The sequence below is a fragment of the Peromyscus californicus genome, unplaced genomic scaffold (genome assembly GCF_007827085.1).
Source record: "Peromyscus californicus insignis strain IS unplaced genomic scaffold, ASM782708v3 Scaffold_4__1_contigs__length_199733344, whole genome shotgun sequence".
NCBI lineage: Eukaryota > Metazoa > Chordata > Mammalia > Rodentia > Cricetidae > Peromyscus > Peromyscus californicus.
The window spans coordinates 187,141,694-187,167,757 of NW_026294562.1; the positions used below are offsets into that span (position 1 = coordinate 187,141,694).

The 26,064-nt window shown below is 46.1% G+C and overlaps 1 long non-coding RNA gene across 1 annotated transcript; it reads right to left on the reverse strand.

Moving 5' to 3' along the window:
- Nucleotides 1-263: 263 nt before the first annotated feature.
- On the reverse strand, nucleotides 264-25,543 carry LOC128094965 (uncharacterized). The gene is made up of 4 exons (XR_008213121.1): nucleotides 25,343-25,543; nucleotides 25,069-25,160; nucleotides 1,822-1,969; nucleotides 264-1,240 (listed from the first exon to the last, which is right to left on the reverse strand). It is a non-coding gene; the product is annotated as an uncharacterized LOC128094965 (long non-coding RNA).
- Nucleotides 25,544-26,064: the final 521 nt, after the last annotated feature.

A 26,064-nucleotide genomic window follows, 5' to 3' on the forward strand; every position in this document is an offset into this window, starting at 1 on the left:
CCTCAATGATGGATTGTTACCTGGGTGTATAAATTAAATAAACCCTTTCCTCCCCAAGTTGCTTTTGATCAGAGTGTTTTTATCACAGCAACGGAATGAAAGTAGAACAGATCAGAACTCCAACAAAGATGTATCAGTCCAGATAGGACACTGACAACAGACCAGAGAAATGACCCTGTTATTGGTGGTCTCGGCCTTGACCGGGTATTTTCAGGTTTTTTGGTGTTTTGTTCAAATAACTGAAGACATACACACACAAGTGGTAAAGTAGCAAGAGGTTTTATTCAGAATCAAAGGGGAAATACAGGTGAGATACACTACAAGATCACACCAGGCTACTCGACCTAGAGGGCTCAAGAGCCCTTGGTCACTACTGGGGCTTCCTTTTGTGGGTCTAGGAGGAGGGACTGGTTGCTAGGGGCAGCATGGAGGTGGCCTTTTGGACTTGATTGATAGGCCTAGATATGTAAGCCTTTGTTTGCTGCACATGTCTTTACCCATGATGCATCTCATTTTAATCATGCATAGGTATATTACAGTAAACAGCAATTTTTCTCTAAATGCTTATTCAAAGGATACATTTTGACTTACTACTTATGCGCCCCAAACCATTTCCCTTAGTTTCAGGATGTTTTTGGTCACAAAAGAGGAGTCACTAAGCAGTTTTTAGGGAGGAATGACATTATGCATATGTACATGGTGGGGGGGTCCCAAGTTGACATGCACATTTTAAGGAAAGTAGTGTGTACATTGCTCTAGCCAAGTGGCATCCTGGATTGCTCAGCTATTCCTACACTTTCCTACCTCAGTTCCACCCAAGTCTACCTTGGTAAACCAGTGAGTTTTACCAAGAGTATAAGGGATTACTTATAGGAGCTGGGCTTACACAGTTAAGCATATCAGAAAAAAGCTCACCCCATCATGAGCCATAACTCATAAAAGCAGCATCCCTGGAAGTGCCTGGAAGTGCCTGCAAGTTGCGCAGGCAGACTGGGGAGCCTCTTCTCCCCAGCAATGGTGACTGCCTTAATAACCCTGGAAGAGGGGCCTTGTGAATATCCTCAGCCGGGACAGCTTCACCAGCCTTGCAGGTTTTGTTTACTCCCTGCGCCTTGTGGATTCCGCTCACTCCCACCATTTTATCCTCTTCCTTCTCAGACAGGAGGTAGTGTTTCAAGTCAGAGGAAACAGCTGCTGAACAGTCTCTCACTGAGCTTTCTCTTCCAGGGCTGTGTCTGTGCTATGGAGATGAGGAAGAGAACGGTGAGTTTCCACGTGACCTCTAGGTGTCCCCCCCATGCTGTGCTGTCCATGACCCACTCCTTCTGTAGTCGCTGTAAGTGTTGCAGCTCTGAGGAGAAAGAGTTCCTCGGTGCAAGTGTTACATCTCTGAAGGGGAAAGTATCCTGGCAGTCAGGAGCCAAGGAATACCACAGAGTCACACCACACAACAAACCTCACACAAGAGATTTATTGGGACAGGCACAAGACAGTGATTGCCTTTGCTGGGGTCAGAAGCACCAAAGGACTGAGCAGGAGGCCGGCTTTATGTAGGGTTTCTTGGCAGGGGGATAGGTAGCATCTTCCAGGATGATTTCCAGGGTTGGGATTCACGGGACTTCAAGGCCTGAGCTTGGGGTGAACTCAAGAATTGGTGGGTTTCCAAACTCAGGGTTGGTTGGTTTCTGAGCTCAGGGGTCGGTGGCTTTCTGAAACCCAGAAGTGAGCTTGGACTTTTTACCCTACAGTAGCTACTATTCCTATTGCTGTGATAAATGCTGATAAAGCAGCTTAAGGGAGAAATAGTTGGTTTTGGCTTACTGTTTGAGGTTGCAGTCCATACTGGAGGGGAAGTCTCAGCAACAGGAGCTTGAGGTAACTGGTCACATTGCATCCATGTTCAAGGAGAAGAGAGTGGGCAGATGAGATGGCTCAGCCAATAAAGGCAGTTGCTGCCAAGATCGACAACCTGGAACCCACACAGTGGAAGGAGAGAATCAACTCACAAAAGTTGTCCTCTGACATCCACATATACAGCATGACACATACTCACTTTGTGCACACACACACACACACACACACACACACACACACACACACACACAATAAAATTTTATTTTAAATTTTAAAAAATTCTTTTGTGTATATGAGTGTTTCTGTGCACATATGTGGATGTACCATGTGTGTGCAGTACTGAAAGAAGCCAGAAGAGGGCATTGGATTCCCCCTTGGAACTGGAGTTACAGGCAATCGTGAACTGTTGTGAGGGTACCTGACCCTAACCTGGGTCCTCTGCAAGAGCAACCAGTGCTCTTAACCATGACCCATCCCTCCAGTCCTAAAATTAAAAAAAAAAAAAAAGAAAAGAAAAAAAGAATTTAAAAACATTTTTAATGGTGTGTATGTATGTGTGTTTGTGTATATGAATTTGGGTGTCTTAGGAAGCCACAGGTGTCAGAAATCTGGAGCTAGAGGAACAGTTGGTCATGAGACACCTGAATGGGTCTTCTGGAATGCTCTTAGCCACAGAGCCATCTCTCCTGCCTTGAGAAAGGATATTGAAGAATGAGAGAGCCATGAATCCTTATGCTCAGCTCACTTTCTCCTCAAAAATGATATTCTTGCATTTACTTTTGTACACGGGTTTGTGGGATGTGGATATGTCACAGCATGTGCATGGAGGTCCGGGGATTTTGAGTCAGTTTTCTCCTTTCACCGATGTGATCTCAGGGATCAAATTCAGGTTGTCAGGCTTGGCAGTGAGAACTTTTACCAGCTGAGCCCTTCTGCTAGCCCTCTCCATTTTACACAATGTGGGACCACAGCCTAGGGAATGGTGCCACCCATAGTGAATGTGTCTTTCCATGTCAATTGAGCTAATCAAGACAACCTCTCATAAGCATGGGTAAAAAAGTCGGATGATTATAGATTTCATTGAGTTATAATTGAGATTAGCCATCACACCTTTAATCCTTTAGAATTTTAGGAGAGGTTCACTGTGATGAAGAGTTAATTAATTCTGAATTCTTTCCAGAGGAACTTCCCAGACCTTCCATCAGTGCCTGGCCCAGCTCTGTGGTCAAGTGCAAGAGTAACGTCACTCTTCGATGCTGGACTCATTTCCAGAATGTTACAGTCACTCTGGGAAAGTTACACAACTCTGGGTACCAGCAAGAGCTGAGATCAGCGGGAAAGGAGGCCGAGTTCCACCTCACTAACCTGCAGCCTGAAGATGCTGGGGGGTATTTCTGTGCCTACAGGACAGCAACCTCCCACCGGTGGTCAGGACAGAGTCAGCACTTACAGTTGGTGGTCACAGGTGAGCGGAGCACCCTCAGATCTTCTCCTCGTATGCTTTAAAATTGTATTTATTTATTTGTCGGGGGTGCATGGATGTACACATCCATGCCACAGCCTGTGTGAAGAGGTCAGGAGACAAGTTGTGAGGCTTGCTTCTCTCCTGCCACTGCATGGGTCTGGGGATCAAACTCACGTCGTTACACTTAACAGCAAACACCTTTACCCATCCAGCCAACCCTCCACTCCCTGGATTTCTAAAAATCATTTTGTGGTATATATGATATATGTGTATATGTGTGTGAGTGTGGGTGCAAGAGTGCCGTGGCATACACATGACGATCAGATGATGGTCTTCATTTCCTGCCTTGTTTGAGGCAGGGTCTCCTTTTTGTATTGTTGCTGTGTCCTCCAGACTAGCTGGCCTGAGAGGTTTCAGAGGTTTTTCTGTCTCCACCTCCCATCTCTCTGAGGGAGTACTGGACGACCAGTACTACCAGATGCACCAATCCAGCTTTAGATAGGTTCTGGGTATCTGAACTCAGGTCCTTAATACTTGGTCCGTTACCCACTAAGTCATTTCCCCAGCCTTACTTCTTGAGTTTTAAAATAATGCTATAATAATTACAAATATAATTAGTTATAATTATATTTTATAATTTTATATAACTTGTATAAATATTATTAATTATATTTGTAACTTCATATTCTTAGTATTATAGTGATTGTTATAATAATTAATAAATAGATATAATTGATATTTGTAACTGATGATGATGATGATGATGATGATGATGACAAAGTTGGCCTTGGCCCAGGCTGTCCTTTAACTCATTATATAGTCAAGCCTTGAACTTGCTATGTAGTGGAGAACGGCCTTGAACTCCTGATGCTCTTGTCACCCCCTCCTAAATGCTGGGATTATAGATGTCCACCATGCCTTGCTCTGATTTTTCAGTCAAATTGGTATTATTGTACATCTCCTATACAAAGTGATAGGTTTAATGACATTTTCCTTCAAGTCTATCATTGCTTAGCTTTATTGACCACTGGATAAGTTCCCTTCCCACTCACCCTCTTCCCAAATGGTCAGATCAGTTCCTTTATGGACATGTTCCTTCTTTTCTGATGGGACTTGGCTGGAGACTCCAGGAAGCAATAAAGATGCAATAACTCAGAAAGGACTGGGGAAGTGGGAGCTGAGTGCAGGGGATAAGGTTCTGGCTAGGGATTCTAAATTGGTCTCAATGATATGGTCATAGATGAATGTCTCAGTAGAGTGAATTAGTAGAAAATCTGATGTGCAGTAAGGTCAGTAGATCAGAAGATGAATATATGATGATCCAGAGGACTCAGCTTGGAAGCAGCAACTTATCACTGGGTTTTTAGAGCTAAATGTGAGTACATGAAGTTCTAATGCCTGTGAATTAAAATCTATTAGAGCAATAATGTGTAATTGATTTCAAGGCAATGGGCACATGGTTGGAGCATCCGTGATCGAAATACTCAGGAACAGGACAGTCAGAAATGAAATCCCAAGAAGAAAATCATAGACAGTGAGTGGACATGGTTGGTAGTCTATAACTGCATAGGAAATAACCATGAATTTGGAATCTCAAAACATCCCTTTTTTTTTTTTAGACAGGGTCTCCTGTAGACGAGGTTGGCCTTGAACTCCTAACATAGTCAAGGACAACCTTGATCTGCTAATCCTTTTGCCTCCACCTCCCAAGGGCTAAGATCATAGGCGAGGACCCCCTCACCCAGTTTATGTGGTACCAGGGGATCAAACCCAGGGCTTTGTGCATGGTAGGCAATGAATCAACCCACTGAACCACATCCTTAGCCCCATTAAACATCCATTTATTTGTCTTACAGTTTGCGTGGGTCTGGGGACAGAGAGGTTTAGTTGAGCTCTCCACTTTGGGTCTCACAAGGCTACAATCAAGTTTTCAGGGCTGTGTTTTCTTCTGGAAGTTGAACTGGGGAAGAATATCCTCTTTTGCACTGGTTTAAGTGGGGGTTCTTAGATAACAGCATGCTGTTGTAGGGATGACACTCAAACACCCTGCTGTATTTGCATGATTTTTGGTCAGAAGCCTGGGTATCTGTCTGCACTCAAGGGCAGAGGAATACACAGGAGTGTGAATATCAGGAGGGGAGGCTCATGAGGCTACTGAGAGGCTGTCCGTCACAGTTCTGGAGGGAGAGAAATACCCAATCACACAGCCTTCCGAGGATGAGCCTTTGCCAGGGGAGAGAACAGGAAAGCCAATATCAAAAAGTGTGTCTCTGGAATGCAGGAATGAGGTAGAAAAGAGAACAAAGAGGAAGAACGTAAGGGAAGAAGGTGAAAGACAGAACCCAGAGCCTGGGTCCTGTCCAAGTTTCATTTCTATTACTGTGATAAAATACCATCACCAAAAAAAAATTTAAAAAAAACGCTTATGGCCCAGCACTCGGGAGGCAGAGCCAGGCGGATCTTTGTGAGTTCGAGGCCAGCCTGGTCTACAGAGCGAGAGCCAGGAAAGGCGCAAAGCTACACAGAGAAACCCTGTCTCGAAAAAACCAAAAAAAAAAAAAAAAAAAGCTTATGGAAGAAGGAGTTTATTAAAACTTCAGGTTTCAGCCCATCCTTGAAGGAAATCAAGGCAGGGACTTGAGACTGCTAGTTGCGTCCACAGCCAAGAACTCATAGCTCTATAGTCAAGAGCAGAGAGGGAAAGGACACACCCAAGCCTACTGCCCAGCTCCTCTTCTCTACCCTTCCACAGTTCAGGACCCAAACGTAACGAATGGCATCGCCCACTTTAGGCTGGGTCACCCCTTACCTGTAAACATAATCAAGTCCATCTCCCACCCCATGCCCACAGGCCAACATGATCTAGACAGGACCTCAACGCTCTCTTCCCAGGTGACTCTAGGTTGTGTCAAATTGTCAATGAAAACTAATCATCACAGGTGTTTAAACTGACCATGGATTCTGTCAACCAGAACAAGACTCCCCTGGCAGCATTGGAACGAGAGAACAAAGTGATTGATTTATGTGCTGTAAGAGTTTCAGGATTTTGGAAAGTGGGTTTGGAGGATGGAAGATGATATTAGCTACTGTGTGTGGTGGTTTGAAATAAAACGGCCCCCAAAAGGAGTGACACTAGTAGGAGGTACGGCCTTCTTTGAGGAGGTGTGTCACAGTGGGCATGGGCTTTGAGGTCTCTTTTGCTCAAGCGTCCCTCAGTGTGACAGTCACTTGACTTCCTGTTGCCTGCACGATGTAGCACTCTCAGCTCCAGCACCATGTCTGCCTGCACACAGCCACGCTCCCCTTCCTGATGATATGAACTGAACCTCTGAAACTGTAAGTGAGCCACCTCAATTAAATGTGTTCCTTTATAAGAGTTGCTGTGGTCTTTAGATCACTAGCAATAGGGGAGAGGGGACCTGAACTAGCCTACTCCAGAAATCAGATTGGTGAATACCCTAACTGTCATCATAGAGCCTTCATCCAGTAACTGATGGAAGCAGATGCAGAGAGATCCAAAGCCAAGCACCAGGCGGAGCTCTGGGAATCCAGTCAAAGAGAGGGAATAGGGATTATTTGAGCAAGGAGGGTCAAGATCATGATGGGGAAATCTACAGAGACAACTGAACCAAGCTAGTGGGAACTCATGAACTTTAGACCAACAGCTGTGGAACCTGCATGGGACTGGACTAGCCCCATATGGGAGACAGTTGTGTAGCTTGTTTTCTTTGAGGGGCCCCTGGCAGTGGGATCAGGATCTATCCCTGGTGCATGAGCTGGCTTTCTGGAGCCCATTACCTATGGTTGGATGCCTTGCTCACCCTTGATGCAGTGGGGAGGGGCTTGGACCTGCCTCAACTGAATGTACCAGGCTGTGCTGACTCCCCACGGGAGGCCTTACCCTTTTGGGTCGGGGGGGGGGGGGGGGGGCGGGGGGGGGCGGGGGGAGGCTGGGGAGAGCAGAAGAAAGGATGAGTGGGGGATCTGTGGTTGGTATGTAAAATGAATAAAAAAATTTCAAAGAAAAAGAAAAAAGAATTGCTGTGGTCATAGTGTCTCTTCACAGCAATAAAAACCTTAACTAAGACAACTGTGTTTTAGATAGTGGAATGCTTTCTCTTTTATTTAAAAAAAAATCACTTAATTGACAAAGATTGTACTCAAGATGCACATTGTGTAATGATTATTACAAATTGATACATCCCTCAACACCCACACTGTACATCAGAGTCCCACAAATGGATCACATTATAAATGAAAACTTCCCATCTCTTTATTCAGTGCATTCTGGAGAATGATCTATGATAGCTATGTTTTCTGTTTTGAATAAGTGAGTTTATTAAGTAATAAATAGTGAGAGGGGGGATAGAGGAAGAGGGAGAGAGAGAATGAATTACCAACTTGGGTACTCAAAAATGGGGTGATGCCTGCCTTTAATCATCACTGGGAAGGCAGGTGCATCTCCCTGAGTTCCAAGTCAGCCAGGGGTACATGATGAGACCCTGTCTCAAAAAAAAAAAAAAAAAAAAAAAAATGGATACCAAAACATCTAGCAGGAAACCTAGGTTTTTCATATCTTGATGGGCCAGAAAGCAGAGAAGCTGAGTCAGAAAGAAGCAGTACTTGGGGCTGGAGAGACAGCTCAGCAGTTAAGAGCACTGACTGCTCTTCCAGAGGACCCGGGTTCAATGCCCAGCGCCCACATGGCAGCTCACAACTGTCTCTAACTCCAAGATCTGGCACCCTCACACAGACCTACATGCAGGCGAAATACCAATGCAAATGAAATAAAAGTAAATAAATTATTTTAAAAAAAGAAAGAAGTAGGACTGGATTATAACCTTCTAACTGCCCCCACTCCATGGCCCTGCTTGAGCTGGCTAGACTCCTTGTCCAAAAGGCCCCACAGCTCCCCAAGACAGTGCCACCAGTCTGGTAACTGGGCTTTCTGGCTCCTGGCTTTTGTTTTGTTTTTATTTTCAGGCAGGATTTCACTACACACTTGAGGCTAGCCTGGAACTTACTATATCGCCAAGACTGGGCTCGAACTCCAAATCCTCTCACCTCTGACTGGAATGCTGGGATTCTAGGAGTGTGCCACCACGCCTAGTGTGTCTGGAGCCTCTTAACCGTTGTGCTAAACTGTTTGGGGAAGCAAACTGATTCCGTGACTCAGTTCTCAATAAATGATCCAATGTACGGCTGTGAGTGAGATGCGCACATGGAATTTCCCATGTGTAAGGCTCTGTCTGGACCTCTTCAGCTAGACCGACATGTGCTCTCGGGATCATCTCATGATACGGCTGCCATTTCTGTCTCCACGGTACAGATGGAGTGGGAGGAGGTGGAGGAGATTCCCCCAGACCATCAAACAGCAAACTCATCTTCCTTACCACCTTCAGCTGCCTCTGCATCTCTCTCCTCTTTGTCTCCATCTACTTTATCTACAGACGCACTCAGCAAGGTGAGTTAAGAGTTCTCCATGCTTGGGAGGGAGAGGCAAAAGCAAAATTCTAGTAAGATGTGGGCACACCTTTAATTCCAGCTCTTAGGAGGCAGAGGCAGGTGGAGCTCTGTGAGTTCAAGACCAGCCTGGTCTACACAATCAGTTCCAGGTCAGCCAAAGCTACATAGTGACACCCTGTCATGCGTGTGTGAGCACACACACATACACACACACACACACACACACACACACACACACACACACACACACATACACACGTGTTTACATAGACACATATATATGTAAATTCTTCTTCCTGGTATGTTTTATAGGTTCATCACATGAAGAGCCCCCCGAGAGGTAGATGAATGCACAGTCCTTGGCAAGCCTCTCACCCCGCTTCCTTCCCACCCCATTCTTCTGAGACTCCATTGAAATGTCACCAATTGCTATGCTCAGCCCTACCTCCCCCGAGCCTGTTTCTGCCTCACCTCCCTCTCCCTCAAGTCTTCATATCCTATACTTCCATGTTCCATTTATGTTCTCTCCATCTCTCCCTCCCCTCCATTATCTCTCTCTCTCAAAACCAGCCATTCTAATTTCCCAAGGCAGGAGGAGGCTATAGGTAAGTGATAAGATATCAGAAAACCATGAGATTTTTTTTTTTTTAAGCAGACAAAGGGATGAGCCCTTTTATATACTGTTGGTGGGAGTGTGAACTAATGTAGCCACTAGCGGAATTGCCGGCAGGAAATAATATAGTATGGAGGTTTCTCAGAAGTACTAAAAACAGAACAACCAAATGACCCAGCTGCAGTTCTCCTGGGGATTTGCCTATAGGAAAATTCTCCCCCATATCAACAGTTCAGTCCTAGGTTTCAGTTTCTTCCAGGGGTTCATTCCTCCCAGCCTGGCCTACACCAAGAAACAGATCCCTGAAAAATGCACCCTGGAGGCTGGACATAGGCTTCTTCCTCTTACAGAGGACCGGGATTCCATTCCCAGCATCTACATGATGGCTGGCAGCTGCCTGTAACTTCAGTTCCGGAGAATCCATGGGCTCCTGCATATATACACTCAGATACACACATAAAACAAGATAATATATTTAATATATATGTACAATAATACATATATTAAAATGATGTGCCCTGGAGCTGGGCAATGGTGGCATGCCTTTAATCCCAGCACTTGGGAAAAGAGGCAGGTAGATCACTCTGAGTTCGAGGACAGCCAAGGCTACACAAACAAACCCTGTGTCCAAAAACAAACAAACAGAATGTACCCTGATTTCAGCTGAAATCTGGACATTTGGAGCCTTTCCAGCCCCACAGGTAGAGGAAGGGTGGGTGGTATTAGATGGGTAAGCTACCCCTGAGTTTATTATGGGTATGCTGTCAGTTAGAGACCACAATCTGATTATTTAATTCATCATTGTAAGGTTTCTCTAACATGGACTTCTTTGTTTCAGTGACACCGAGTGACCACATGTGTAAATATGAACATGAAGCCGACTGGGGTGAGTGACACCTGGAATCCAACACACAGGAGGCAGAAGCGGAAGACTGTGAATTTGAGGTCAACCTGAGCTGCGTATGGACAGCATATCCCAACACACATACACAGAGATGCACACAGAGATGCACACAGACAGACATACACAGACACAGAAACACAGATACACACACACACAGGTACACATACAGGCATGCAGAGAGACTCACAGAGACACATACACACACGCACATGCTTTGCTTCCAAAGTTCCGTCACTCTGGTTTGCAAGGCATTGTTTTTGTATAGGAAGGAATGAAAGTATGAACATTTGGATTATCTATATAAATATCCTTAGCTCATGAGCAGCTTTTGGATAACTTTCTCTTTTTTATGATTTTTGGTGTTTGGTTTTTTTTTTTTTTTCAATCTTGGTCATTGTTTGTTTGTTAAAACAGGTTCTCACTGTGTAGCCCTGGCTGGCCTGGAATTTGCTATGTGGAGTAGGCTGGCCTTGAACGCACAGAGATCCACCTTCCTCTGTGGTGGTATTTTACTTGTACTGAAATGTGATTTTAATTGTATATTAATAAATAAAGTTGTCTGGGGGTCAGAGCTATTAGAGTCATAGCAAGTGCATGGCGGCGGTGGCGCTCGCCTTTAAGGACCTGGAGGGCGGTACATTCAGGCAGTGACGAGGCAGTCACATGTTTGGGTTTACAACCAATGAGAAGGCAGAACAGGAAGACTTTAAAGACAGACACACAGGAAGTAGGTCCTTTTCGGAGAGCTCTCTTGGCTGGAGAGGATCCCTGAATCAGGAAGGGTGAGGCTCTTAGCTCTGACCTCTTGGCTTTCTTCTCTGAATTGGCTCTGTGTTTCTTATTTTATAAGACCGTTGGTTACATCTACATTCCTCTGCCTGCCAAATACTGTGATTAAAGGCATGTGCCATCATGCTTGGCCCTCTTTTAAAATTTTTAATTTCACAATAATTCAATCATAATAAAAAATAAAAAATATAAATAGAAACACATAGCCTGACATTGTCTAGACTGTGACATCTTCTCCTTCTCCTCCTCCTCCTTCTTCTCCTCCTTCTCCTTCTCCCACTCTTTTCAGTTTTAAATTTTCTTTTTTGCATCATTAAGACTTAAACTCAGGGCTTCACCCACGTTAGGCAAGCACTCTCCCGCTGAGATACAGCCCCATCCCTATCTATCCTTAGTTTATTTTCCCCTCTCTCCCAGTCACCCAGAGGCAAACGCTTTGTAAGGCAGTCTATATTTCTCCCGTGCTTTTTTGTTTGTTTGTTTGAGATGCCCAGGCTAGCCTCAAAGTAAGCTGAGGATACCCTTGAACTCCTGATCCTCCTACCTCCATCTCCCATCTGCTAGTAGTATTAGAGGCTGAGCCATCATGCCTGGATTCATTCTTGTGTGTTTTTTCCATATTTTTATTAAATAAGCATCTATTGATAGTCAATATATGGTAATATTTATGCTATTAAATACATGCATAAATACATTCAAAATCATGTTTTGTTTTGTTTTTTACCCTTGCAATATTTGGCACAATTGAAACTTCCTAAGGTGCTTTTAAAATGTTTATTATGACACTTTTCATGTGTGTGAGTAGATACATACCTGTGGGGATCAGAGAATAACTTGTGGGGGTTGGACATCTTCTTCCACCGTGTGGATCCCAGGGATCAAACTGAATAGTCAGACTTATCAGCAAGCACCTTGACCCACTGAGCCATCTCTTGGGCCCATTTGAAACTGGGTTTTGTTGTTGTTTTCGAGACAAAGGGCTACTCTGTGTAGCCCTGACCATTCTAGGACTCTCTCTGTAGTCGAGGTTGGCCTCAAACTCAGAGATCCCCTGCCTCTACCTCCAGGGTGTTGGGATTAAAGTCGTGTGCCACCATGCCTGCCTTGAAATTGCTTTAATCTAAACTGTAGATTCAAATTTGGGTCTGGGTAGGGGGCCTAATGTTTCTATATGTTAGTTTATGTCTTATGTAAACCCTCTTTGACAATTAGCTTAGTTTAGCCTCTTGGATCAAAGTAACAAGGGGAAAAGTCCAAGTAAGCGAGCCCTAGAGAGGGAGGGAGGGAGGAAGGAAGGAAGGAAGGAAGGAAGGAAGGAAGGAAGGAAGGAAGGAAGGAAGGCTGGTTATGTAAGCAAACTGAAGAAAACCCAGAGCTGTAGAGACATCCTCAGATGCCTGCATCCACATAATGAAAAGCACTCCAGCTTCCCTTCCTTTACCGCTCATCTCCATTTCTATTTCTGTGTTATTATTATTCAGAGCAGCTGTTCCTATGAGTCTATGACTGATAATGACAATTCCAGGCTTACAGACTCACAGACGTTTAGCCAAGGAGAAAAGGGAGGGGTTGGGGGATCTTATTTACTGGATCTGTTAGGGAAAAAAAAAAGTATAGACTCCCTTCAGAAGAGGCTAGAAGACTAACTCAGAGAGGTGTTGAGTGCGGGAGGTTTAAACAATCAAATATTTGAACTGAGTTAGTACAGTGCTTCCCTAGCACACCCAAAGTCCTGGGTTCCACCTCCAGGACATAAACAGACCTGAAATCCCAGCACTCAGGAGTTGGAGGAAGGAGGATCCGGAAGTTTAAGGCCATCCTTGGCTTCACAGTGAGTTCCAAGCCAGCCTGCCACACAAGGCACGGTCTTACAAAAGCAGGGAGCAGTAGCAGAGGACCTGGGTTTGGTTCCCACCACTTACGCTGGCTGGGTCCAGGTCCAGCTGATATGATGCCCTCTTCCACAAGGCAACTGAACCATGTGCCCACACCCACACAATGACACACATGCATATACATAACAATAATTTTTAAATAAAGCATAAAATCAAGCATTTATTGCCTGCTTTTTTTAACCTATAATTCAAAACAAGCAATAGTTATAAGGAAAATTTGTTGTTATTTCATTACAGTAATGAATCCATAAAGAAGACACCCTCCAAATCCTATCTGTGACTAGGACAAGCCCACATCATCAATAATAACAGACATCCTGTCTCGGTGTCTACCTTTCCAGAAACATCAAAGTAGCATGTTGGGAGGCCTTGCTGCCTGGTCAGAGGTTCAGTCTATCATGGCTTGGCAGCTTTTTCCAAAGCTCAATGACAGGGGGACTCCTCCCACCCCCCACCTCCTCCACCCCACCCCCACCCCGGGCCTCCTGAGGAACTTCCTGCTCTCTACCTGCCCTTATCTGGAGAATGTCCCGGGGCCTGGAGGACTGACCTTATCTGAAAGCTGTCTCTAAGCCTGGATGCCTGGTTTATCTCTAGTGTGACCCTTGGCACAGTTTCCTGCTGGAAGCCTTTCCCTGATGCACATATGGTAACTGAGCTTTGCTGTAGGACCCTGCGTCACATACAAAGCCTTATGATAGGAGCATGCCAGTTAATGCAAGCTAGGGTTTGTCTCGGGCTCCCCAACCCTATGTATTCCCTATATTCTGGAATAAAGTTGAGCAGATTCACCGGTCATCTCCCGGAGAGCTTCCTCTGTCATACCCACAGCCCTCCCAACCCTGTCCCCCACTTCAGCTCCCTCCACCTTCATGGGCCAATGCACCAATGATCCCAAGGAAGAAGTAGAATCACATTGGGATCAGAGGCCTGTGAACATCCAGAGGAAAGGTGGAAGGGATGTGAGACGGTCATCTTTCTCATTTCCACAGTGATGAACAAAAGACCCAAAGTTCTCACAACCAAAAGTATTTATATTTCCAAAGTCATGAAGGCTCAGATCTAAATCCCAGATCCTAGAGCCTCAGAAGATAGAAGCTTTTTGTTTTGTTTCTGAAAAGGAGCAAGCAGTAGTGATTTTAGCTTGTGATTACAGGAGTTCAGCACCCAAAACTGATACATAAATAAGCATGGCTGGTTATATTCAAATAAAACATTACAAAAACACATGGGGAACCATAGTTTGCCAACTCTTGTTCTGGACAAACGCATTGTGTGACTCTGAAAGAATTACCAGGATAAGAACTGGAGGGGCAGAACTATGTGTTCTAGGGTATCAAGGAAGACTTTTTTTTTTAAACCCCAGGATGGGATGGTTTCTGAGGACCTTCTCATCTTTGACGAACCGGGACTCTGGAACCATCCACCATGTAGTGGTTATGGTATGTCCTGTGGGAGGGCTAAATCCCACAGTACTGTGGAAAGAGACTGAGCATGCTCAGCAACTTGGTTTCGTTCATGGTTTCTCCTTCACAGCCTGAGTCATTACCACTCTCAATGCAGTGATGGAAGCCAAATGAACACTCTGTACTACGTACGCAGAGACCCACAGGGACAGCTTCACCCAGTCACCCACAGGCAAGCCTCCTTTTTTTTTTTTTTTTTTTTTTAGATTTTCAAGACAGGGTTTCTCTGTGTAGTTTTGGCTCCTGTCCTGGAACTCGCTTTGGAGACCAGGCTGGCCTCGAACTCACCGAGATCCTCCTGCCTCTGCCTCCCAAGTGCTGGGATTAAAGGCGTGCGCCACCGCCCAGCAAGCCTACATTCTTATAGAAAGCCACCAGCATGTCAGAACCACAGACCAAAACTTCTGCAGAGTCATTAAAAATTGAAGACACGGGACATGCCATGCAGGTATACACAAAGGAGATGACATACACACATCTTACAGCCTATATTCCCAAACCCAAAGGTTCTGAAATCAAAGGTCATGATCTTTAACTAAGTCTGACTATTTAGGCTATAAGCCCTAGACCATCATTACTCCCTCCACTTCTGTTCCTGATTAAGGTCCAGGGCATGAGAGGTAAGGAGACAATGTCTCCTTTCATCCAGACTGCTGTAACAAAACACCATAGACTGCAAGACTTATAAATAACAAATGTTCCCATTCTGGAGGCTGAAGTGTGAGATGGAGGTATGACAGATCTGTTGTCTGCTGAGGGCCCAATTGCATCATAAATGACTAAATGGCTTCTTTGTGTTGCTTTTTTTTTCCCCCAAGACAAGGTCTCTGTAGAAAGGCTACAGACCAGCGTAGCCTGGCCGTCCTGGAACTCACTCTAGCCCAGGCTGGCCTCAAACTTAGAGATCCGAGTGCTGGGATTAAAGGTGTGCACGACCGCTGCTCAGTCTGTGTTACTGCTTTTTTAAGGGAGGGGTGGGGCAGGGCCTATGGGACACCTTATCAGGTAAAAGTGCTTGCCGCCAAGCCTATTGAGTTGAGTTAGATCATCAAGACCCACATGGTAAAAGGAGACAACTGGCTTCCACTAGTTGTTCTCTGACCTTTACATGTGCGCACACACACACACACACACACACACACACAAATAAAAGGGGACTTTAAAAATTTTAAGCCAACCAATGGGACTAAAGAGATGGCTCCACGGTTGAGAGCCCTTGTTGCTCTTGCAGACAGCGGACTGGAACTTGGGCTCCAGCACCCACACCTGATGACTCACAACTGCCTGTTGCTCCAGCTCCAGGGTTCTGGTGCCCTCTACTGGCCTCCACATACACCTACACTCATGCACATACCCACACACAGATACACAGACACACACACACACAGAGACACACACGGACACAAGGGTTGACTCCACAGCTCAGGCTGGCCTGGAAATCATGGCAATCCTCTTGCTTCACCTTCCCAAGAGCTGGGACTACAGACAAGAGCGGCCACACCTGGCTTCACACCTGTGTGCTTGCATGGTGAAAGGGGTGGCAAAATTCTGGGGTCGCTTATAAGGGTGCTGATCCCATTGCCTCCCAGAGACACCATCTCTTAACACCCTCGTGTTGCGGATTCCATTTGCTGTGATAAGACATCATGACCAAAACCAACTTGGGTGAAGGGTATATTTCGTCTTACACTTCCATGTCACAGTCCGTCACTGAGGGAAGTCAGGCCAGGATTTCAAGCAAGAACCTGGAAGCAGAAACTGAAGCAGAGACCACGGAGGCGTGCTACTTACTGGCTTGCTTCTCCTGGCTTGCTCAACATGCTTTCTTATAGAACCCGAGACCACCTATCCAGGGGTGGTACCAAACCACATCAACCGTCAGTCAAGGAAATGCCCCCACAAATATGCTCACAGGTCACTCTGATGGAGGCAACTCCTCTACCAAGGTTTCCCCTTCCCCGGTGACTTGCAGCAAGCCGACAATACACACACATCTGGGCCGTAGCACCCACACAGACGGCCCAAGAAGAAGTTTCAGGAATATGGCTCTTAAGGAAGCCTCTTCCATCCCTCCTGGCCTCTCGTCTCGCCCCACAGCCTCCCTGTGACAAAGTGGCCAAGTCTCATCAGGAGCAGAAGGTGGGGGAGGAGCATCCGCAGCTCCTCTCTTGCGCACAGTCACGCTCTTCAAAATTTGGGAGCCCTCAGGACCATCTGTCCCTGCCATGTGGAGGAAGCTGGTCTTTAACAAGAAATAAGAAAGATGATTCAAAACATCCAGGAACCGGGGGTGAGTGGCGATGTCTTCGGCTTCGTTTTCTTGATTCTAATTGCTTCCAAACTCAGCATCCCTCTGCTCTCTAAAGCTCCCTCGGTCTATCGTTCTCTCTCCCTCCCTCCCTCCTCTCTCTCTCTCTCTCTCTCTCTCTCTCTCTCTCTCTCTCTCTCTTTCTGTGTGTGTATGTGGGTGGGTGGGTACACATGCCAGTGAGGGTGCACATGCACGTAGAGGATAGAAGGCAGCCTTGGGTGTTGTTCCTCGGGAGTCATGAACCTTGTTTTTTGAGACAGGGTCTCTCCCTTGGTCTCTCTCTTGTTGATTAGGCTAATCTGGCTGGCCAACAAGCCCGAGGCCTCTTCCTGTCTCCACTTCTGCAGCCCTGGGACTAGAAGCATATGCCATCGTGTCTAATTTTGTTTTGTTTTGTTTTGTTCCTGATTTCAGGGGAAAGAATCAGGTCCTGGGGCTGGAGAGATGGCTCCGTGGTGAAGAGTACTTGTTGCTCTTGCAGAAGACCCAAGTTCAGTTCCCAGCACCCACACGGTGGCTCACAGCCATCGGTAACTTCAGTGGCAGGATACTCAGTATCCACTCCTGACCTATGCACTAAGAATGCATGCGGATTGCAGGGCAGTGGTGGTGCACTCCTTTAATCCCAGCACTCTGAGGCAGAGGTAGGTGGATCTCTGTGAGTTCGAAGCCAGGCTGGCCTACAGAGCTAGTTCCAGAACAGCTAAGGCTGTTACACAGAGAAATCCTGTCTTGGGGGGGGATAAATGCCTGTGGGTAAAAGACTCTTACATATATATATAATAAATTACTTTTACGTTTTTTAAAGATTCCCCCCCCCCAAAAAAAAAGTCAGCTCCTCATGCTTGTTACTGACTGAGCTGCCTTGCCAAGCCCAGCCTGTCATTCCTGACTGAAACAAAAAGAAAAAGAAGGGTCCTTGCACACCCGAGTTTATTGTAATACTTGTCTCAATAGCCAGAGCACGGAATCAGTCTCGCTGTCCATCAACAACAGGTGAATGGATAAAGAAAATCTGGCACATACACATGAGAAAGCTTTATTCAGTCGCAAAAGGAAAAAAAAAGGAAACCCACCATTTTCAGGAAAATGGATGAACTGAGGATCACCATGTTCAGTGAAATAAGACAGGCAGGTCTCATGTATTTTCCCTCGTATGTGGAATCAGGGGGCAAGAGGAGGACATTTTAGTTAGAGGAAGGACTGCTAGGGATATATATATATATATATATAATGAGGTCACTGGGGTTTGCTGGCTTCCAGCATGCTGAGAAAGTGCAAGCCCTGAGGTAAAGGAGAGACTCTACCTCAAAGTAACAGCGGCCGGCGTTCTACTTCCCTTTCTGCTGCTATGACAAAAAACACTGGCCAGAAGCAACTTGGATAAAGACAGGATTTATTTGGCTTACACTTCTAGGTCATAATCAGTCACCAAAAGAAGTAAAAAAAAAGAAAAAAAAAAAATCAAGGCAAGATCCTGAAAGCAGGCCTGTTTGCTATCACCCAACTAAGGAGCTCACTTCATAGCCAAAGAAATACAGCAGAAACCATGGAGGATACTGCTTGCCAGCTCACTGGCAGACCAGCTTTTACTTAGCTGGCTTTCTTTTTAAGATTTATTTTTATTTATTAAGTATACAGTGTTCTGTCTGCATGTGTCCTTGCAGGCCAGAAGAGGGCACCAGATCTCATTACAGGTGGCTGTGAGCCACGATGTGGTTGCTGGGAATTGAACTCAGGACCTCTGGGAGAGCTGTCAGTGCTCTTAACCACTGAGCCATCTCTCCAGGCCCTTAGCTGGCTTTCTTATATAGCATAAGCTCACCTTGCCTAGGAATGGTGCCACCTACGGTGGACTGGGCTATCCTGCATCAACTGACAATCAAGATGGCTCCTCACAGAAATGCCCACAGGCCAATATGATCTAGGCAATCCCTCAAATGAGATGCCCTTTTCAGATGATTCTGGGCTGTGTCAAGTGGACAGTTATAATTTACTGGGACAGACAGACAGTGACAAAGGAAGATGCCTGATACCCTACTGCGACCTTTCAACATGCCCATAGGTGCATTCACCTGCACACACATACACACACACACACACACACACACACACACACACACACACACACACGCATGCACACAAATAAATGTGTCATAGATATAGATATGATGTTAGGAGGAGAGAGAAGGCCACAGCAGGAAGGCTGCCATCTGCCAGCCAGGAACAGCAGTTTTTCTTATTTTATTGTTCTTGAACAAAAAGAAAGAAAGAAAAGAAATCCTCCTTGGAGAACTCCTGACATTTGATCTCCAACTTCCAGCCTCCAGACTGTGAGAGAAACGAATTCGCTCTGTTTTGTTTTGTCGCCTGGCCCATCCCTGAGGGACATGCTGGGGAAGAAGCTGAGAATTATTATGGGACTAAAACCCGTTCGTCTGCAGTGTTGGATGAAAGGTTGGGCTGAGTGAAGATGGATAATTTCCTTTCTCTTTGGGAGCGGAAGATCTCCAACAAGGGCGCTGCTAGTGGTGAGGCTGGCTGTCCCTGACCTCACAGGACCGGCCTCTGCGGGTGAGGGGTTCTCACTATGTGTTTTTAAAAGGGAGTGAGTGAGGGATTTCTCAGGACACACAGCAGTTGTGGCTGCCTGCATGGACGGACGGACGGACACACACACACACACACACACACACACACACACACGCACACGAGAGTTCACACGCATGCACAATCACACAAAAGTAGAAGAGGGACGGTTTGGAAGAAGGGGTGTGAAGGAGTGGGAGTGACAGAAGAGAGACTGTCGGGGGTGAATTTGTTCACAATACATTGTATACATTGAGGTGAGGTGGTCCCCCTGGCTGCGAGCACAGGGGTGGTAAAGACGTAGGCATGCCAAACAACACATCATCCAGGCGGTAACCGGGCCGATGGAAGGAACAGGCAGTTCTCAAAAAGAAGAATAACAAAGAGCCAATAAATACATGAGAAAGCCTTCTCCATCCTTAGTCATCAGGGAAATGCAAATTAAGGCTACACTGAGATTCCATTTCACCCCACTCAACATGGCTATCATCCAGGAAATCAAAGACAAAATGCCAGAGAGGAAGAGCCGAAATGGACCCTTCATTCGTCGCTGCTAGGAGCGTAAGCTGATGCAGCCACTGTGGAAACCCGGATGGAGGTTCCTGGGAAATTAAAAAAAAAAAAAAAAAAAAAAAAGTCAGCAGAGCTAGCCTATGATCCAGCTGTACCACCTCTGGGCACACACACAAAGGATCCGAAGTCAGCACAGCACAGAGACACTTGCCTGCCCGTGTTTTCCTGCTGCACTGTTCACAACAGCCAAAACGTGAAACCGATGATGTACATCAACCAAGGAACGGAAAAAGGAAACATGGTACAAACGCACAAGAGAAGAGAACCAGACACTTCAGAGTACTTAGCCCTGAGTGAGAAATCTGTATCACTCCCCCTCCTCGCAGAGCTCAGAGGTCATGGAGAAAGAGAGGGTGGAGCCGGGCACAGGGGTTCACACCTTTTTTTTTATTCTAATTTTTTTTCATTTTACATACCAACCACAGTTCCCCGTCCCTCCCTCCCTTCCTCCTGCTCCCCACAACCTTCTCCCCAACCTACACCCCATCTACTCCTCAGAGAGGGTAAGGCCTCCCATGAGGAGTCAACCAAGTCTGGCACATCAAGTTGAGGCTGGACCAAGCCCCTCCCCCTGCATCAAGGCTGAGCAAGGCTCCAGAAAGCCAGTCCATGCAGGGCGCACACCTTTGATCCCAGCATTTAGAAGGAAGGCAGAGGCAGGTGGATCAATGTGAGTTTGAAGCCAGACTGGTCTACATAGTAAATTCCAGGATGGACAGTAAGGGCTGTGTACAGAGACCCTGTCTCAAAAAAAAAAAAGGAGTGTAGACAGACTATAGGAGTCTGAGGTGATCGATTCCAATGAAACAGTTGGAGGACACAGTAAGGCAGCTAACTGCACAAATGAACTTACATAAGTCATAACAGCATGCACAGGACCTGTGCGAGCTCAAATCACCCCACCATGGAGGGGGAGCTGGGCTCGAAGTCCCACACCCCAGGAGCTATTGAAAGCTGCTCAGAGAGGGAGAATCCATTTTCTTTAAGGGTGTGGCCCGGGTGAGTTGATCAAGATCTATGGGCTGGTCCTACACCCGAGTATTTAGGCAGCAATGAACTTAAAAAGAAAAAAAGAGAGAGAGAGAGGAAATGAAATGGGGTGGGTAGAGAAGGCGGTGGGTCTGAGAGGACTTAGGGAGGATGGCAAATCTGATCAAAATACATTCCATGAAATTCTCAAAGAATTAAGTACCATTTTAAAGAGCTGCAGGATGGCTCAGTAGTTAAGAGCACTTGCTGTTCCTCCAGAAGACTGAGTCAGGTTGCCAGAACCTGTATTGAGGGCTCACAAGTAACTGTAACACCACCTCCAGGGGATCTGACATGCTCCTGTGCACATACACACACATGGACATGCATGATGAAAAAACAAGTATCTTACAAATACTATTTCAAAGCTGGGCAGTGGTGGCACACGCCTTCAATGCCAGCACTTAGGAGGCAGAGGCAGGTGGATCTCTGAATTTGAGGCCAGCCTGGACTAAAGAGCTAGTTCCAGGACAGCCAAGGCTGTTACACAGAGAAAATCTGTATCAAAAAAAACCAAAAATACTATTTCAAAAGAACAATAAACACACAAGAGAGTTTTATTCAGCCATAAAGAAAAAAATGGAATTATGTCATTTCCGCGGGAGGGAATAGATGAGTCTGGAGATGAACCGTACTCAGAAAGAAAAATACTGCGTGCTTTCTCTCATTAGCAGAGTCTAGATTTACATACGCACAACATCAGAAGGGGAGAGGAGAAAGGAGAGGAAGTGGGTGGAGAAGGACGAGAAGGAGCAATGGTAGAGAGTGACTGTGAGCAATCTGCAGTCGTAGACACGGATAAAATGGCATAACCACGGCTGGGATGCAGCGCAGCTGATAAAGAACTTGCCTAGCATTCATCAAACCGGCGATCCAGTCAGTCCCCGGCACCATAACTGGAAATAGTGATACACTCCTGGAATCCCAGCACTGAGGAGGTAGAGGCAAGTGGATCAGAAGTTCAAGGTCATCACCGATGGGCAGCATGGACCCGGTCTCCAAAAAAAAAAGTCATAATGATACCATACATCTTAGTCACAAGACAGAGAGAAATGGGATTGGGCTAGAAGCTACTTCCTGCTGGCTAGGCCCTGTGGTGCCGGAAAGTGCTCTGCAGATTGCTGGGGGAGAATTGCCATCAACAGCATTTCTCAGCTGTGGACCCAGTGTGAACGCTACCAAACAGCCAAGTATGAGATGTGCCCACTGGGGCAGTAGTGGCGAGTCTGTTACAGGGGTAACTAATTGCTTCCTGATTGAACATGAGGCCCTGGTTGGACTTGAGGCCTGCTCCACAGGGGGAAATTCGTGTCTAGTACTGTAAACACAGTCAAAAGTCAGTGGCTGGCCAGGTGTTGGGGTGCACACTTTTAATCTCAGTACTGGAGAGGCAGAGGTAGGTGAAACTCTGTGAGTTCGAGGCCAGTCTGGTCTAACCACAAAGGGAGCTCCAGGTCAGTCAGGACTATATAGTGAGATCCTGTCTTGAACCAAACATGACTTCTCATCCACTTTCCCTTTTCAGTGCTGGGATTTTGTCTGGCTTTTGCCTGTGCAGGTCTTGGGTATGCTGCTATAGTCTCTTTGAGTTCATACATCTATTGATGTGTGTGTGTGTGTGTGTGTGTGTGTGTGTGTGTGTGTGTGTGTGTGTGTAGGATGTGGTTTCCTTGGAGTTCCTTTGGCTTTGGCAGTCTTTCCTCCCCCCTCTCCAAACAGATCCCTGAGCCTTGAGGGGAGGGATTTGATGAAGACATCCCATTTAGGACTGAGAGTTTCGGGGTCTCTCACAGCAATATCACCCAGCTACAAACCTGTTTTGTCTTACGATGGTGACCTGCCTGTAATAGGTGTACAACCACGGCATGAATATTATGAAAGTAACCAACTACTTCTTGATTTATTTAAGGCCTTTCCCATAAGATGGAAATCATATCTGACACTGCTAGGCTTTTATTGCTGAGGATCCGGGCTTGGTTTCCAGCACCTACATTAGGGGGCTCACAACGGCCTGTAATTCCAGTTTCAGGGGATCTGACACCTCTTCTGGCCTCTGTGCATATGCATACACACACATACACACACACACACACACACACACACACACACACACACAAATAAATAAATAAACATATATGTATATGTATATATACTTTTTTTAAGTTAGTAAAGTCATAGATATGATTGTTTCATCGATTTTCCCCATTGTCCACTTCCCTTGGATCTAAGTCTTTTTGTTGTTGTTGTTGTTTAGTTAGTTTTGGTTTTTTGAGACAGGCTTTCTCTGTGTGGTCCTGGATGTCCTGGAACTCTCTATGTAGAGTAGATTGGCCCCAAAACTCAGAGATCTGTCTGCTTCTGCCTCTCAAGTGCATGTTAAAGGCGTGGTCCACCATTTCCGTCATCTAGATCTTTGTCTGTGACTTTGGGTGCCATAGAAGGTGAGTCTAATGACCTTCATAGTCTTCTTGGGTCATAAGTACTTTCAGTCACTTTTTTTTATATTAGTCAGATGCAAGAAGAAGAAAAATGGTGTCAGCTCAGTAATTGAAACGCCTTGGCAGGCTGCCTGCAGCTGCAGAGTTAGAACGCTCAGCTATTTCTTTATTCCCCACCTGGGCCTTCTATTCCTCTCCTGCTCTCTCACAAGGATGCAAGCCTCTCATCTGCACCTCCGGTACTGGGAATGCATCTCCTCCTGTCAGTCAGCTAAGGACACCTGAAACCTCAAGGGCTCCTTCTGTATATTTCCAGGTTCCCGCTGCAGCTCCACCATGAGCCTCCAGGTGGCGCTCGTGCAAAAGTCATTTCTCTCCCTGTTCTGTGTCTCTCTGTCCGTTCCCCTCCTCCCAGAGCCTCGCATCCCCAAGCTGGTCTCAGACTCTATGGAGTTGAGGATGATCTTGAACTTCTGATCCTCCTGTGTCCTCCACTTCCTGAGCCACGGAATTGCCGGCCTGCGCTACCACACTCAGTTTATGTAGTACTGGCTTTGCGCATGCTGCAAGCCCTTGGCTGTTACCTTCCAGCCCTCCCGTTTCCTCCTTTTCTTATTCCTTCTCTTCTTCCTCTTTCCTCCCCTCTTCCTCTTCTTCCTGTTTGTGTTTTCCCCTCCCCCTTTATTCCTACCTCAGCCTTTCAGGGCTTGCAGGCCTGCACCACCCATGCTAGAGAGTTTCCACTATTAATTAAACCTATTTTACCAGAGAGTCTGTGGGCTACACGGCTTCCTGCACCAGGCCCCAGGAGACCAGATCAAGCCGCAGTGGAGTCCCCTCTTCTAATAGCCAAGTCATCTCACTGAACTTTACAGCAGGCTGTCTTCTAAAACCAGAAAATTTCCAGGCCATCTGGCTCAGGATGGTAAGGAAATCCCCGGGGACTTCACTGGATGATGAGGACAGTGAACTATTCACCCCGTGTTCTCTCTCTCTCTCTCTCTCTCTCTCTCTCTCTCTCTCTCTCTCTGCTTTCTTCACGCTGACCTCCCTGTGACCTCCCTTTGCAGCTCAAGTGCCTTGTGGTTTTTTAGGGTGAGGTACCGCCTGGCTGCAGACCCCTGATATGAGTCAGCCAGATCTTTGTGATAAATCTATTGCGAAATTGCTTTTTTTTTTTTTAATTCCTTTAACGAGCACCGGCAAACAAGCTGTTTGTTGTTGTAAGCCAGCTTTGAACACCACAAATAAAGCCAAAGCCAAGGAAGTGTGAGGTTGCACCTAGCCAGCGACCTAAACTTGTGAACTAATAAATTGAGAACTGTGGTGTTGACTCACAGACACTAGAAGGAGACAGAATAAAAACAATTGAAAGAGTTTCCCCGTTTCCCTCACAACGGACTGTTTCCCCATCCCAAGTACCAGGTGATTCAAACCACACCCACACTCGGTGTACCTGACCTGTTTCTCTAAGCCCCTCTTTCAACTTACTGTGGGGCTTAAATCTATGTGTAAAATCCCCTTTTAATAAACTTCAATATTGTTCTTTGAGTAAATGAGTGATGTAACCAAGCATGGTGCTATACGCTGTGTTTCCAGACTTCCGGAGGCTGAGGCTGGAGTTCAAGGCCAGTCTAGCCAAACCTATCGGCCCCAGGTCCCAGTGAAAGACCTACTGCTGAGCCGGAGAGCATGAGTTCGATTCCCAGGACCCTCGTGATGGGAGGAGAGACCGGACCGGACACATCCATAAGTTGTCCTCTGTTCTCTGTAAGTGCACGGCAGAATGAAAAAAAAAAGATGCTCACATACACAATAAATAAATAAATGAGGTAGGCAGTTCCTAAAGATAACCTCCGGGCCCCCGCTGTGCACATGTAAACATATACATACACCCCAGCACAGACATATATTTAGTCATTTAAGTAAGAGAGATGTTTATCTCCTCACCTGACTGAAGGCCAGAATGTGGGTCAGCATCTCAGTGTGGACTGACTGAGGAGCTGCGTGATGTCCTGGAAACAGCGGATTCAACAGAACGCTTACATTTATTCCTCCCTCGCCCTGGAATTATCCATATTTTTGTAATCAGCCCGGCATATGCACAAAACCAGAAGCTGAATCTCTGAGCTGCTTTTTATTCAGAGAGTGGGTTAGCGCCCTAAAGATCTGCCTTCCACGCCTTCTTTAACTAGCAGCTTTTACGGGGAAGAGAAAACAAAGGCAGTCAGTCATTCTAAAATTTCATCTTGTCCCTCTGGTCAAGTGGCCAGTCTTGTCTCTGAGACTTGTGGAGTTGGTGCGTTTTTTCTTATCCTCTCCTCTCTGTACAGGGGAGGGTTCACAAGCATCACTGTCCTGAGTCTTGCATTTGGATGACATCTAGTTTAAAGGTTAGCTCAGAGCAAACAGACACAGGGGAAACCAGATCCCCTCCTGGGGTTCTTTGTCTCACTAATAGAAGAATTTAAGAGGCCAGCCAGTGGTGGCTGCACACCTTTAATCCCAGCACGTGGGAGCAGAAGCAGGAGAATCTCTGAGTTCGAGGCCAGCCTGGTCTACAGAGCAAGTTCCAGGATGGCCAGGGTTACACAGAGAAACCCTGGGGGTGGGGAGGTGGGTGCTTAAGAGTGGACTCAAACAGAAAATTAAGGACTATTTTATTAGAGATA